Source organism: Balaenoptera ricei, chromosome 20 (assembly GCF_028023285.1).
Source record: "Balaenoptera ricei isolate mBalRic1 chromosome 20, mBalRic1.hap2, whole genome shotgun sequence".
Classification (NCBI taxonomy): Eukaryota; Metazoa; Chordata; class Mammalia; order Artiodactyla; family Balaenopteridae; genus Balaenoptera; species Balaenoptera ricei.
In genome coordinates this window covers 56314548-56328126 of record NC_082658.1, presented here as the reverse complement: position 1 = coordinate 56328126, position 13579 = coordinate 56314548, and the positions used below count along the sequence as shown (strand labels likewise).

The following is a 13579-nucleotide window of genomic DNA, read 5'->3' as shown; positions in this document are numbered from 1 at the left end:
GGAAAATGCCAGACAAACCCAGATTGTGGGACATTCTACAGGATAATCTGACCAGTACTCACTCCAGTGTCATGAAATACAAGGAAGGACTCAAAAATTCACAGACTGAAGGAGACCGAGGAAACCCGAAAACTAAGTGCAATGTGGGATCCTGAAACAGAAAGAGAATCTTAATGGAAAAACTGCTGAAATCCCAATAAAGTCTGGAGTTTAGTTTAAACACACACACACACACACACACACACAGAGGTACCTCCTTGTCAAACTTCTGAGGGAAAAAAGGTAATGAGAAAATCTTAAAGACAGCCAGAGGAAAAAAATACACTTAATCTTCAAAGGAGCAACAACTAAACTGAGAGCTCCCTTCTCTACGGAAACAGTGGAAGCCAGAATACAATGAAATGACATACTTAAAGTGCTGAAAAGAAAAAAAACAAAACCTGTCAACTTAGAATTCTATACCTACAATTGTTCAATGATTTTTAAAAAATTATACACTGCTCACAAGAGAAATGCTTTAAATGTAAGAACACAGAAAGGCTGAAAGCAAAAGGATGGAAAGGATAACACCATGCAAACATGTCCCAAAAAGATGGTGGCATTACACCAGTATCAGACAAATATTTTAATGTCAGAAGCATTACAGAAGATAAAGAGGGACATCTTATAAATTTAAACTATAAAACAAAAATTGACAGAATTAACATCTCCACAACCATAGTGAAGGACTTTAACACATTTCTCTCAGGAGCTGATAGAACAAATAGACCAAAAAAAAAAAAAAAATCAGTAGAGTTATAGAAGATCTGGACAACACAATTAACCAATTTGATCTCATTGAAATAGAACACTGCTCAACAACAATAGAATTCACATTGTTTTCAAGTACGAGTAGAATATCAAATTTCAAATGATTGAAATCAAACTGAGTATATTCCCTGACTACAATGAAATTAAATTATCAATAAGGTAAATTTTACTAGAAAATCCCAACTGCTTGTAAATCAGACACTACATCTCTAAATAATCCAGGGGTCAAGAAAGAAATAAAAGTGGAAACTAGAAAATATATTGAAGTGGTTGATAATGAGTATATGTTATTGAAACTCTCAGGATGCTTAAGCAATACTTAGGAGAAAATTTATTGCCATAAAAAAGCATATCTTAGAGCAAAAGCTAAAAATCAGTTATTTACATTTACATCTCAGAAAGCTAGAGAAAGAATAGTAGATCAATCCTAAAGAAAGTAGAAGGAAGGAAGTAAGTGTAATAGCAGAAATCTATGAATTAGAAAACCAACATACTAATTGAAAACCCCCTAGCAAGACTGATGAGAGAGAGAACAAATTATCAATATCATGAATGAAAAAGAAGACATCTCTACAGATCCTATACACACTAAAAAGGTAATAAAGGGATATTATAGATTTACCAATACATTTGGTAATTTGGATAAAATGGAGAAATTTCTCAAAAATACAGTTTGCCCATCTGACAGAAGAAATGGATATCCCAAATAGGCTAATATAATTAAAGAAATTGAAACCATTATTTTCTTAAGCAGACTGGCAACCAATCATCTTTTTACTGTCTCCATAGTTACAAATTTTCCAGAATATCATATAGTTGGAGCCATACAGTATGCAGCTTTTTCAGATTGGCTTCTTTCACTTAGCAATATGCACTGAAGATTCCTCCATGTCTTCGTGGTTTCATAGCTCATTTCTTTTTGTTTGCTGAATGTTTCATTTTATTGATGTACCACAGTTTGTTTATTCGTTCACCTACTGAAGGACATCTTGGTTGATACCATTTTTTGGCAGTTCTGAATAAAACCTCCATAAACATTTGTGTGCTGCTTTTTGTTCGGACGTACATACGTTTTCAACTCATTTGGGTAAATACCAAGGAGCACAATTGCTTGATCGTATGGTACAAATATATTTAGGTTTTTCTGTTTTGTTTTTTATATGCCAAACTGTCTTCCAATGTGGCTGGGCCCTTTTTTCATTCTTACCAGCAATGAATGAGCGTTCCTGTAGCTCCACATCCTTAGTAGCATTAGGTATTGTCAGTGCTATGGGTTTTATCCATTCTAATGGGTGTGTAGTGATATCTCATTGTTGTTTTAGCTTGCAGTGCCCTAAAGACTATGATGTTGAGCGTCTTTTCACGTGTTTATTTGCCGTATGTATATTTTCTTTGGTGAGGTGTCTGTTCAGATCTTTTGCCCTTTTTTTTTTCTTAACATCTTTATTGGAGTATAATTGCTTTACAGTGGTGTGGTTTTGCCTATGTTTTAACTGAGTTGTTTCCTTATTGAATTTTAAGAGTTTTTTGTATATTTTGGATACCAGTCCTTTATCGGATATGCGTTTTGCGAATATTTTCTGCCAATCCATGGCTTGTGTTTTCATTCTCCTAACAGTGCCTTTTACAGAGCAGATGGTCTTAATTTTAAAGAAGTCCGATTTGTCGATTTGGCAGCTTCCTCTGGGGCCCAGGCCATAGTGGTCTGGTACCATCCTCAGACGTCTTTCTATGGTCCCTGACATCCACGTCACGCCTCCTCCAGAGGGATGGCTCTCCCACAACCCCTGTGTCAAGGAACGCTTAGAGCCCCCTCAGTCTGCTCAAAGCAGAGGCATCAGAGAGTTTTCCAGCCCCTGCAGCTTCACCCACATGGGAGACGTGTGTGGACCTGGACTGCTTGGCACCTGCCCTGGGGCTTCAGACTTCCCTTCCCCCACTGTCACGCCCACCCCACCCTCGAGCACTGGGAGGTTAGCCGCTGCCCTGGGAAGAGGGCTTCTTGGTTTTCTTGGGGAAGAAGCTACTCCCTCCTTTACCCAAGTCTCTGAATCCCTCTTTTCACTCCCCTAACCCTAACCAGCAAAGCAGGGTAAAGGGAGCCGGCTCCCCTGGGAAAGAGTGCCCACCCCATCCCCCTGGGGCAAAGACAGGCAGCTGGCAGGCTAACCCCATCTGTGCCCTTTATTTCTCTCTGTCCCAGGCACCAGGCACACCTGTGTCCTGGGCCAGTCCACAGCCCCCAGGATCTCAGTCTGCCTGGGCTGCTATAACAAAATACCATAGAGTGGGTGGTTTAAACAAGAGACATTTACTTCTCATAATTCTGGAGGCTGGGAAGTCCAGGGTCGAGGTGCTGCCAGGTTTAGTGTCTAGTGAGAGCTCTCTTCCTGGGTTGCAGACGGCCGTCTCTCACTGCGTCTTCACAAGGTGGAGAGAGGAAGCTCTGGTGTCTCTACCTCTTATAAAGACGCTAATCCCATCATGGGGTCCCCACCCTCAGGACCTCATCTAAACCTAATTACCTCCCAGAGGTCCCACCTCCTAACACCATCACACTGGGGGTTCAACATAAGAATCTGGGGAGGACACAGACATTTAGTCCGTAATACCTGGCAATTCTGAGCATGTGGTCCCTGGAGAGGCGGCTGTGGTCACGGCAGCCACACGTCTGTGCCCCTCTCTGCACAGGGCGAGTGGGAAGAAACAGGACCCATTCGGGGAATCTCAGAAATTTAGAGCTGGAGGCCAAGCCTCGGGGTCATTGCAGCCTGACCAGAGAATCTCCCCTGAACATCAAGGTAGCACAAACCGAGATACTAGCAAACACTTATCGTGCACGGGCCCAGCACTGTCTACGTGCTTTACGTGCTTACGTCATCTCGCTTACGCTTCCCAACACTGTCCACGCGCTTTACGTGCTTACGTCATCTCACGGATGCCTCCCAAAGCCACCACTGTTACCGACCAGGGTTCCTGGACTCTTTAATCAATAGAAATTGATGAGAGGCCGGAGGAGGAATTCAGGCGAGTCTTTACTGGGACTCGTGCTGCAGCAGAAGGGAGCGAAAACAAGCAACAGGTGCCCTTGCTCACTCCCTGAGGTGGGGCGAGCTGGTCCCTTAAATGGGGTGAGGGGGGGTTGGGCCGGAGCGGTGGCTCAGGTGGTGTGCCCACCCCCTTGGTGGTGGCGTGTGCAGGGGTCATACGCAGGACCCTGCTTTTGCTCCCCGCCCCTCAGAAGTGGCAGTTGGGTTTTGACCTTTTTGTATCTTCTTGTTCATAATTTGCCTAAACTGCGCATGCGTGCAGGTATTTTTAGTCCCGTATAGTTTCTTTGTATTCTGTTGCTGGAGGAGACATTTGTCCAGGTGCAAGCACTGCAGTAGAGGGTCCCAGGTCCCAGCCTGTCTCATCATGAGGTAGGTACTATTGTGCCCCATTTTACAGTTGGGGAAACTGAGAGAAGCTAAGGAACTTGCCCAAGGTCACAGAGACAGTGAAAAGGGGAAGCCAGGACTCAGCCAGGCACCAGACTCCCTGCTCTTAACCCTGCTCTTAAGCTCTGCTGCTCCCTCAACCCCCTCATGTGAGCTGTGGGGAAACTGAGGCCCAGAAAAGTAAAGTTCACACAGATCTGAGGGGGATGGCTTCATCCTAATGGACTTCCAGAGGAGCCCTGCTGGTTTCACAGCTACCCTCTTCACACTCCCTGGGGATGGTGGCGGGCGAGGTGTGGAGAAGTGGAAGTGGGGGGGTGAAGGAGGAGAGTGAAGGGTTGGCGGGGCTCCTGGCGAGTCTGTGTGGCCACTGCTGGGGGGCGGGGTGAGGGAGTCAGGAAGGAAGCCCTTAGTGAATGAATGTCGCTTCAGCCCCCAAAGCTGGCCCTGGCCCCAAAAGGGTCCCCTGAGACCTCGGGAGAGAGGAAAGTGGGGGGAGGGAAGGGAGTAGAGCAGCCTTCCCCACACCCAACCCCTCCCCCACCAAGGAAAGGGGCCTCTCTGAGCAAAACTGTAGCCGCAGGTCTACAGAAGTAAGACTGCCTGGGAAAGAAGCCGGAGAAAGCTAGGAAGGCTTTGCAAACACACTCTCCAACCCCTCGGGTTACAGATGGGCAAACTGAGACCCGGAGAGGAGGAGACGGAGCAGAGGCAGCTAGGAGCAGAGCCCGGCCAGGACGCTCTGTCTCCTGCCGGAGTGCGTGCGCATGCGTGTGCACAGGCCAGGCAATTTGCGCAGGTAATAAAGGATTGGGCTCTTCGGGTTTTCTCACTGATGTCCTGCTCCATCCTCAGCCTTCTAGGGGCGAATTTTATACAGACAAGCGCCTCCAGCTCCTCCTCCACACTCTGCGAAGCTTGCAGACCTGCCCTGGAGGAACCTGCCTTAGTAGGAAGGTAAAGGGGGGGCGGTGCGAGGGTGCTGGGGCAGGGAAGGATGGTCTCCAGGCTGACCTGAGAACAGGGGGAGTAAGAGGATCCCAGGCCCTGCCCTCCAGGGCAACCCCAGGTTCTCTCTGCCCTTGACCCCATTTCAGAGGGGCCTGAGGGGCCTAAGGAGTTTGGAGGGGGCACAGGTGCAGAGGGAGGCCTGGGCAGAGAAGTTTTTCCTCACCAACTTGAAGGATGGCTTGTGCAAGAAGGAATGGTCTGGGTTTCTCTGTATCTTTCCCACCTTGATCCATGTAAATGTGTTACTAGTCCAGAAAATACGGACATTTAAATTTAAGAAAAGAATGTGGTTGGTCCTTAGGTACTGATAATGATTTCCAAGAAACAAAGCAAGCTGACAAACAATCTGTATAAATCACCCCAAGCTGTGGGCAATGGTGATCACTGTGAGGGGAGGGAAAGGAAACTGGGAAGGCGGAGGAGGAGGCTTGCTTTTTTATGCTATATACTGCTGTATAATGTTTGTTATTACCATGAAAATATATTTTTGAATTGCTTGAGCAATTTTTTAAACACTAAAGTTTAAAAAAATGTTGACAGTGTTTAAAATCAAAATTCCTTCTCCCCCCAAAATAAGAGCAGCTGAAAGGTGAGGGAATGGATAAAAACATAAATCAGCTTCCTACAAATGTCACCCCGTTAGCCCTAACTCTGCGTGCTCACACCAACAAAACCACACTGCTGGAAGTAAAGGGTGGAAAAATCCGATACATGTACTGTTCCTCACCAGACAGTACTAGTTGCTAACAAGGTCCCAGGTGATACCGATGCTGCTGGCCCAGGAACCGTGCTTTGCGAAACGCTGGTTTAGGGCATGATGTTGTTCTGCTGCCCTGGAGGGAACTCACTAGAAGCAGAGGTGCCCACCAGGTGAGCGCCAGCCTTGCCACTGCCTTGGTCTTCCTGCAATAGAGTTGAGAGCCAAGGAACACAGGCCAGGCTTCAGGCTGGCTCAGCCTGAAGGTCCTCCCTGTGGTCCTACAATGAACTCGCTGGACTCGGTGTTTCCTGGTTCAAGTCCCATCACCTGCCAGTTATACGAGCCTTTAAACTCAAGTTTACCCATCTCCATAATTGTCCTAACTCTTGAAGTGATTGTATAGATAAAGTAAAATGTGTTTCTGTAACAGCTATTTTCTGGTTTATTACCTCTCACTGCTTTCTGAGGATGGGTCCTACCAACCAGAGAACCATTTGTTTTTTGGTTGTTGTTAATGAGTTTGGGGTATAAAAACTGGGAGGCAAGGATTAGAATGGAGTTGAGGTGCTCTGAATGCACTTCAAGAGGACTTTGATATGTTTGTGAAAAAATCTGGGTGGGAGGAGCCAGGAGTTAGTGAGTTGGGGTCACGGGGAGAAAAGAGAAAGGAAAAAAAAAAAAACTCTACCAGTCCAACAGCATGGCCTGGAGGAGGGCGTCCGGACAACAGAAGTATCCACGGAAGATCTTTAAATAGCGTTAAGAGATGAGTAATAGCCACTTCTTTTCCATCCTCCTAATGTAATCATCAGTAAAATCTACATTGCTTATTAGGATTTTCTGAGAGTGAACTCCTTAGAAAACTCAAAGAGATGATGGGTTCTGCATCGGCTGCTGAATGCTCCCAGAGGGGACCCCTGCAGAAGATGGGGCTGGAGCAACGCACAGGTGGCCCTGGGTTTCCTGTATCCAAAACAAATAATTCTTCCCTGACTCCAGTACCCTGGCCCTCTAGAGGGCCCTGATCCCAGCACTCATCTCCCTACCACCACAGTTACAAGAGGATTTAATTTGTTTTAATTTGTTTAAAAATTTAAAGTTTCATTTGTTTAAACCTCTCAGCTGCTTAGTAATAGACCGGGAAATAAGTAAGACATATCTTTCTGAATAAAGGGGGCTGGAAAGAGGAATGAGGATGGAACAGATGCAGTGGATTGTCTGCAGGAAAGATAAGTAACTTGGCAGCTCCAAGGTGAATTAGTGAGCAGACTTCCAAACGCCCAGGCTGGGATAGAGGAACCTGGGAAGCTATCACAGCTGTGCCCAAAGGGGCCATAGATGTTGAGCCTCTGCTTCTGTATCTTGGGCGTTGATCACCCCAGAGTGGCTTTGCAACCATTAGCTAACCAGGTGATCTGGGAACCAGAGCAGTACGTGCAGGGAACCCTAACCCTCTCGAGTCTGATGCTTATGGATCATGTGGTCTTGTTGGGGGAAAGGGCTGTTCCTCAGAGACTGGTGCAGGTGGGAAACTTGGCAACAGACGGCCTGAAAAGCCCAGATAAAACAAACCCTAAGAAGAGGATCTGGAGGGACACGGCGTCACTGGGAACAATCAGAGGGGCAATGCCACCCCCTTGGTGATGGTAGGCGTGGTGCGCTGGGGGCAGGTGTGGGGTCTTGGTCCTTCCCCTGTCCACCTCCGTCACTCTCTCTTTGTCTCCTGGCTGGCTATCAGCTGCGTGCCCTCAAAATGAGGGTGCCTCAGCTCCTCCTTGCAGGGGACAGCTCCCAGGCTGTCCACGGTCACCAAGCAGCCACTTCCGTGGCTACCACACCCATGGTAGTTGCAGAGACATCAGCCGATGATAAGAGGAGCAGAGCAGCCACAAGAGGCTGACATCAACTTGTGATTTCCGACTCAGGCCAAAGCTGATAAGGAGAAGGGGCTGCCCGTGACGGCCACAGTGCTGGCTGCTGCTGAGTCCTGAACCTGCAAGGGCTGAGTTCTTGGTCCTTCATCCTGTCCTGGACTTATTCGCTTCACTCATTCATTCCCTCATTCCTTCGTTCATCCATTCATCCCTTTGTTTTATTTACTGAGCCAAACTGTCTCTTGACATTCTCTTATCCTGTGATGGATAGAATAATGAATAAGACCTAGCCTCTGCTTTCTCAGAACTTATAGGGGCAGGGATGCGGCAGACATGTGACCTAAGAATACAAAGATGCAAGGTAAAATGTGAGTTCAGTCACGTGAGTGGGACCGAAAAGAAGTAGCTATGGGAGGGAAGCTGAGCTCTAGAGCAAATGATTCAAATTTCTGGACTTTTTTCTTTTTTTCAAATGGCCTCTTCTACAGAAGGAAGGGATGGAACAGAGCCCATTCAGCCCTTGCAGAGAAAGGTCAGCGGCTTCTCCTTTGGTTGCAAAGGAGGAACCCAAGTGACAGAAACCCAATGCAAACAATCTTAATCAAAAAGGAGGGGGCATTTATTGGATCACATAGTGGAACAATTAAGAGAAGATCTAGGCATCAGGGTTTCAGGCACAGCTGAATCCAGGCATTCATGCTGTCTGCAATCTGCCTCTCTCCAGAGCCATTTAGGCATTAGGCCAAATCGGATGACAGCATAGAGTGTGTGAGTTTTTCAAAGGTCTAGAAATGTGTTGGAGATTCCCCAAAATATTGCTTGGCTTCAAAATATGAGAAAAAGAAAGAATATGACAAACCAGCAAACATGTCACCTTGGAGGTGATCTGCTCCCCAGCACTGCTGTCTCCTGATCATCAAGGTCAGCAGATGCTTTTTCGTGCTCTTCATCCATGTCCTCTCTGCAGTCTTGGACACCGTTGACCATCAAGCCCTTGACACTGTCCCCACCCCCAGCTTCCATGGTACTCCACTTTTCCTCCTGACCTGTTTTTCCCTCTTCTGTACTGAAGGAAGGAAGATTAGGAGTGAGCCAGGAGAAGGGTTGGGAAGAGAATCCCACTGCACATGTGAAGGCCTGGAGGTGGGAGACGGCCTGGATCATTAAGGAACTGCAGTCGTTCTGGAAGGCGTCAGAGCAAGGGAATAAAGCCTGAGGTTGGGGATCAAGGAAGGATCAGATCAAGAAGGGCCTTGCAAGTCATGCTAAGGAATTTGGCCATTCTCTTGAAGGTAATAGGGAGCTATTGAAGGTTGTAACAAGGTGTAACACGATCAGATTTGTGTTTCACTATCAGAAAGAGACCTTTGGCTATGAGGCGGAGGCAGGGAGACATCAGGCAGTTTTAATAATTTAGGAGAAAAATGGTGGTGACCTCATGACAGCCATGGGGGATGGGAAAAAAAATGGGACAATTCATGAGACAGTGACAAGACTTGGTGCTGTTTAGGTGTAACAGGTGAGGGAGGGGGAGGTGTGAAGAATGACACCCAGGTTTCTGATTCTGAGATGAGCAGCAGAGAAGTGGGTTTAGAGGGTGAAACGAGGAACTGGCTTTGCACCTGTTGAGTCGGAGGAGCTTGGGACCATCTGGCTGATGGTGTCCGGTGCGGGGGGGTTCTTGGTGTGTCTGGAGCTTGAGAAAGAAGTCAGGGCTCCCTGCATCGCTGCCCAGGCAGCACCAGCGGGGGGCCCATTGGAGGTGCCACCCTCACACCCAATCAGAATAAAGAACCTCCAGTGGCCAGTGGCTGACCACAGACACTTCTCTAGAAAGCAGCCTCGCAGCAGGATGTGCTCTGGGTGGAGCTTTGAGGGCCATGGGGAAGGGGAAGGAAGAGGAGGGGACAGAACCAGGCCTGTGCGACACTGGGCTTTTCTCTGCAGGTCTGGAGGCTGCAGACACCGGTCAGGGCTCGTCTAAGACATCAGCTGGTCCGGGGCTGGAGGCCTCCCCGGGCAGGACTGTGGACAGCTGAGCTGCAGCTGAGCCAAGGTAGGCGCTGGCTGGGGGTAGGGTCTCCAGGGAGGGAGCCGGGAGAGGCAGATCTGAGCAAAGCAGATAGAGGGTCCAGGAGGAGGGATGCTGGAAGGGGAGCCCGTGAGGGGCAAGACACCCCTGGCGCCTATGAACACACGCCCAGCCTTTCCGAGACGGGTTGCCCAGATGTGGTGGCTGCTATGACCGTTCTGCCAAGTTAAGATTATCCAACCCGGGCGGTCCAGTGGTTAGGACTCCGCGCTTCCGATGCAAGGGGCACGGGTTCGATCCCTGGTGAGGGAACTAAGATCCCACGTGCCTCGAGGTGCGGCCAAAAAAAAAATTAAAAAAAGATTATTCAATCCATTTTCACAAGAAGAAAGGACGCAGGACCCTGTGAGAAGACCTCTCCTTTTTTCTCCGAATCCTGTAAATGCCAGTAATAACAGGACTAATTATTCACACCTGGTGCTATAGAATACATTCATTAGCCCATTGGATTCTCACGGGCAATTGGAGGAAGCCTGGGTATGTTTATAATGCCCGTTTGTAGGTCAGGAGACTGAGGCAACTTAACTTGCCAAAGACTGCAGAGTGGGTAAGCAAGGCACAGGGCTCAGAGAGAATCTTCTGGGTCCCCATCTGTGCCCCTCCTTGGACATTATCTGTCCATCTCTGTCCCGGGTCTTGGCCATTCTCTACACACACACACGTGGATCGAGCATCTTCTACGTGTGCAGCCAGTGCCAGAGTCCAACCAGAGCCGTGTCTCTGTCCTGGAGAAGCTGCCCGGCTGGTGTGGGGTTGAGACACGGCTGTCAGTGACTAACACAGACAGTAACAGGTGCCGGGGCCGCTGGCGAGGCGAGGTGTGCGCGCAGGTGGAGAGAGCCCCGCAGGTGTGGGATCAGGGAGGGCTCCACGCAAAGTGGCACCTGGGTCTTGAGGGAGACAGAGGGCTTGTGTGCAGAGATGCAGCGGCGGGCGTGCCAGTGAGGGGGGCAAGGTGCTCAAACCCAGAGTAGGAGAGTGGGTGTGAACAGCGAGAAAGAACAGCTAGAGATTCAGTTTGGCTGCTAACGCATGGGGTGTGTGGAGGACGTAGCAGCATGGGCCTGTCCTGTTTCTTTATTTAGCTCTAAGTAAGTGGCTTTTGAATATCATCTCATTGAGTCCTCACAGTAATCTTATGAGGTAGGTGCTAATATTAGGTCTCCTTTAAAGATAGGGAAACTGAGGCACAAGGGCTCTAAGCAACATGTTGCCATAGCAACAGAGAGGCTTGGAACCCGGGCAGTCCAGCACCAAATGCTACCTGCCCGACCGCCCTGCCACTTTCCTCTGTTACCTCCTCGGCTCTCACGGTGGACCTGAATGCGAGGCTGGCTCGCGGCTTCCTGGTCTGCATCCAGGCCCTGTCACATTCCTCCCAGGCTCCCCCAGCCCCCCCCACCCCAGGAACAATGCTCTCCTCCTTCCCCCTCGAGCAGCCCTCTCGCATCCAGGTGTTTCCTTCCCAGCCAGAGGCAGACTCGGCGGAGGAAGTGGGCCTGCCCGGTCCTCAGGGGACAGCTGGGGAGCAGGGCCCTCGGGAATCTGGAAAGCCCAGCGGGCCTCGTGGGATGAGGGTTGACAGGGGCCCCCTCAGAACCCCAAGCTCTGCACTTCCACCCCCACTAATCACACGCTCTAAACCAAAGAACTGGGTGTGTCGTCCGGCAAGTCTGTCTCTACGGAGAGAAAAACTCAGAGTCTTGGAAATGGCATCTGCCCCAATATCCTGGGGGCGGCCGGCTGGCAACGCGGGTGGGAGGAGAGGGGAGTGGTTCAGCGGTGGGGGGGGGGGTCCCTTCTCTCTGTGCCGGGGCGGTGGGCACAGGACAGGAGGGAGGCAGGGGTGTGGTCCTGGGAAACTCCGTGTCTTTCTTCCCAAGGGGTGGCTTCTTCTGTCTGAAGGGTCTGGCCCGGGAGCCAGCAATGGGGCAGGCAGGGGATCTTCCGAAGCTGGGATCTTCATGGCCGAACACTGACCCGGAGCCAGACCTGCTCAGTCCTGCTCTCTGCAGCCCTTCCTCCAGCCGGGAAGTCTTCCCCACGATCTCTTGCACAGAGAGAATGGGCAGCAGCAGCTGCGAACAGGATCCCATCTGCTGCTTCCTGCCGCGTGTCACAGAACCGCCTCTGTGGCTCTGTGGCTGGTCCTGTGGCCTATTTCACCCCAAGGCAGTGAATAGCCATGTGTTTGCACCTGCCCTGAGGACTGTTTGTTGCTAATGTTCTGTGTTTAAGGAGGAATGTCCTCTGAATCCCAATTCATTCATTCACTCGTTCGTTCTTTGTTTCTGGTCTCGCCCCTCTGCTGGAAAGGGTCTAAGATTTTACCCTCCTTGTGACTAACAGGTTAGCGTGTCACAGTTTTAGGGATGCTGGCAGAAAACACGAGATTCTAGAGTCAGAGACCCAGGTGTTTATCACTCACGGTGCAACAGGCAGTGTGAGTGTCCTGCCCCCAAGTCCCCTGGGAGAGCGGGGAGGTGGCCCCAAGTGGATGCTGTGTGTCACGGCTGAGGAGCCCTGAGCTAAGGAAACCCCTAGTGTTCACGGTGGGCTGCGAGCAAACCTGCCGTCTTTGCCCTGGAAGGAGACATTGTCTCTCTCATACTGGTCGGCAAAGAGATCCACCCTTGGCCCTGGAGGAGATACTTGCTGTCTGTTCCAAGGCTGTTCACGATACAAACCTTCTTGACGAAATGATCTGGAACAAAAGCTCACCAGACAGGCACAAACCCGTGGAGGACTGTCTGCCAGCATCCTCCTACTGTCCCCTCGCTGACTGCACCCCAGCTGCACTGTCCCTTGAAAAACCTCGGGCACCTCCCTCCTCAGCGCTTGGGTGGCTGTTCCCTTCGTATGGAACATGTTTCCTGCAGACATTGCCTGGCTTGCTCCTTTCCTCCCACAGGCTTCTACTCAGATGTCACCTCCTTAGGGAGACCTTTTAAAATGGCACCCCCAACGCTGGAACCTCGCGATCCCCTTCTCAGCCATATTCCTATAGCACTTCTCAGCATCTTATATACAGCTTAATTATGGCATTTATTGTCTTCCCCCACTCCCACCCTCACTACATACCCTCAGGAGTGCGACCTTTATGAGTGCAGGTGTTTTTGTCTACTTTAACTTATTGCCGCATCCCCAGGAACTGGAACAGTGTCTCACACTTAGAAGGGGCTCAAAACATATTCGTTGCATGAATGAATGAATCCATCCACTTATATGATCTTCAGCTGAAGACCTGGTTCTCTCTACCTTGAGTCTGTAGGACAGATAAGGCTCAATCACTATTGAGCAAATGAGACAAGCAACGAATAGCACTGGCCGGGGATGGGGGTGGGGGATGTATGAGAGGCTGCAGTGCCGTGACCGCGGGGCTGCTCCCAGGTGGCTGGGATTCGCCCCTTGGCCGCTTTCCGTGCTGCTTGTACCAGCTGCTGGGAATCTTCCCAACTGGTGGCGGAGGCTGGTGTGTTTCTATCCTGTGATGTCGCATTCTTGCTGTGACTGGGGGAGCTGGGAGAGGGCAGGGGCTTGGGAGCTGAGCTTAGACGTGCCGCTTGCCTGGTCAGCAGCACAAAAGCCACAGTCGGTCATCCGAGATGGAGCCGGAGGCCAGTGCCCCGCACAAGTGGCAGAGCAGCGTCCT

General features: G+C 49.8%; 1 protein-coding gene across 1 annotated transcript in view; it reads left to right on the top strand.

The window, feature by feature from the left end:
• The first annotated feature begins 9791 nt into the window (after positions 1–9791).
• The window catches only part of PIK3R6 (phosphoinositide-3-kinase regulatory subunit 6), a 47852-nt gene continuing 44064 nt past the window's right edge, over positions 9792–13579 (top strand). The window contains exon 1 of the mRNA XM_059907021.1: positions 9792–9891. The gene's annotated coding sequence lies outside the window, so the exon portion shown is untranslated. The remainder of the gene's footprint in view (positions 9892–13579) is intronic.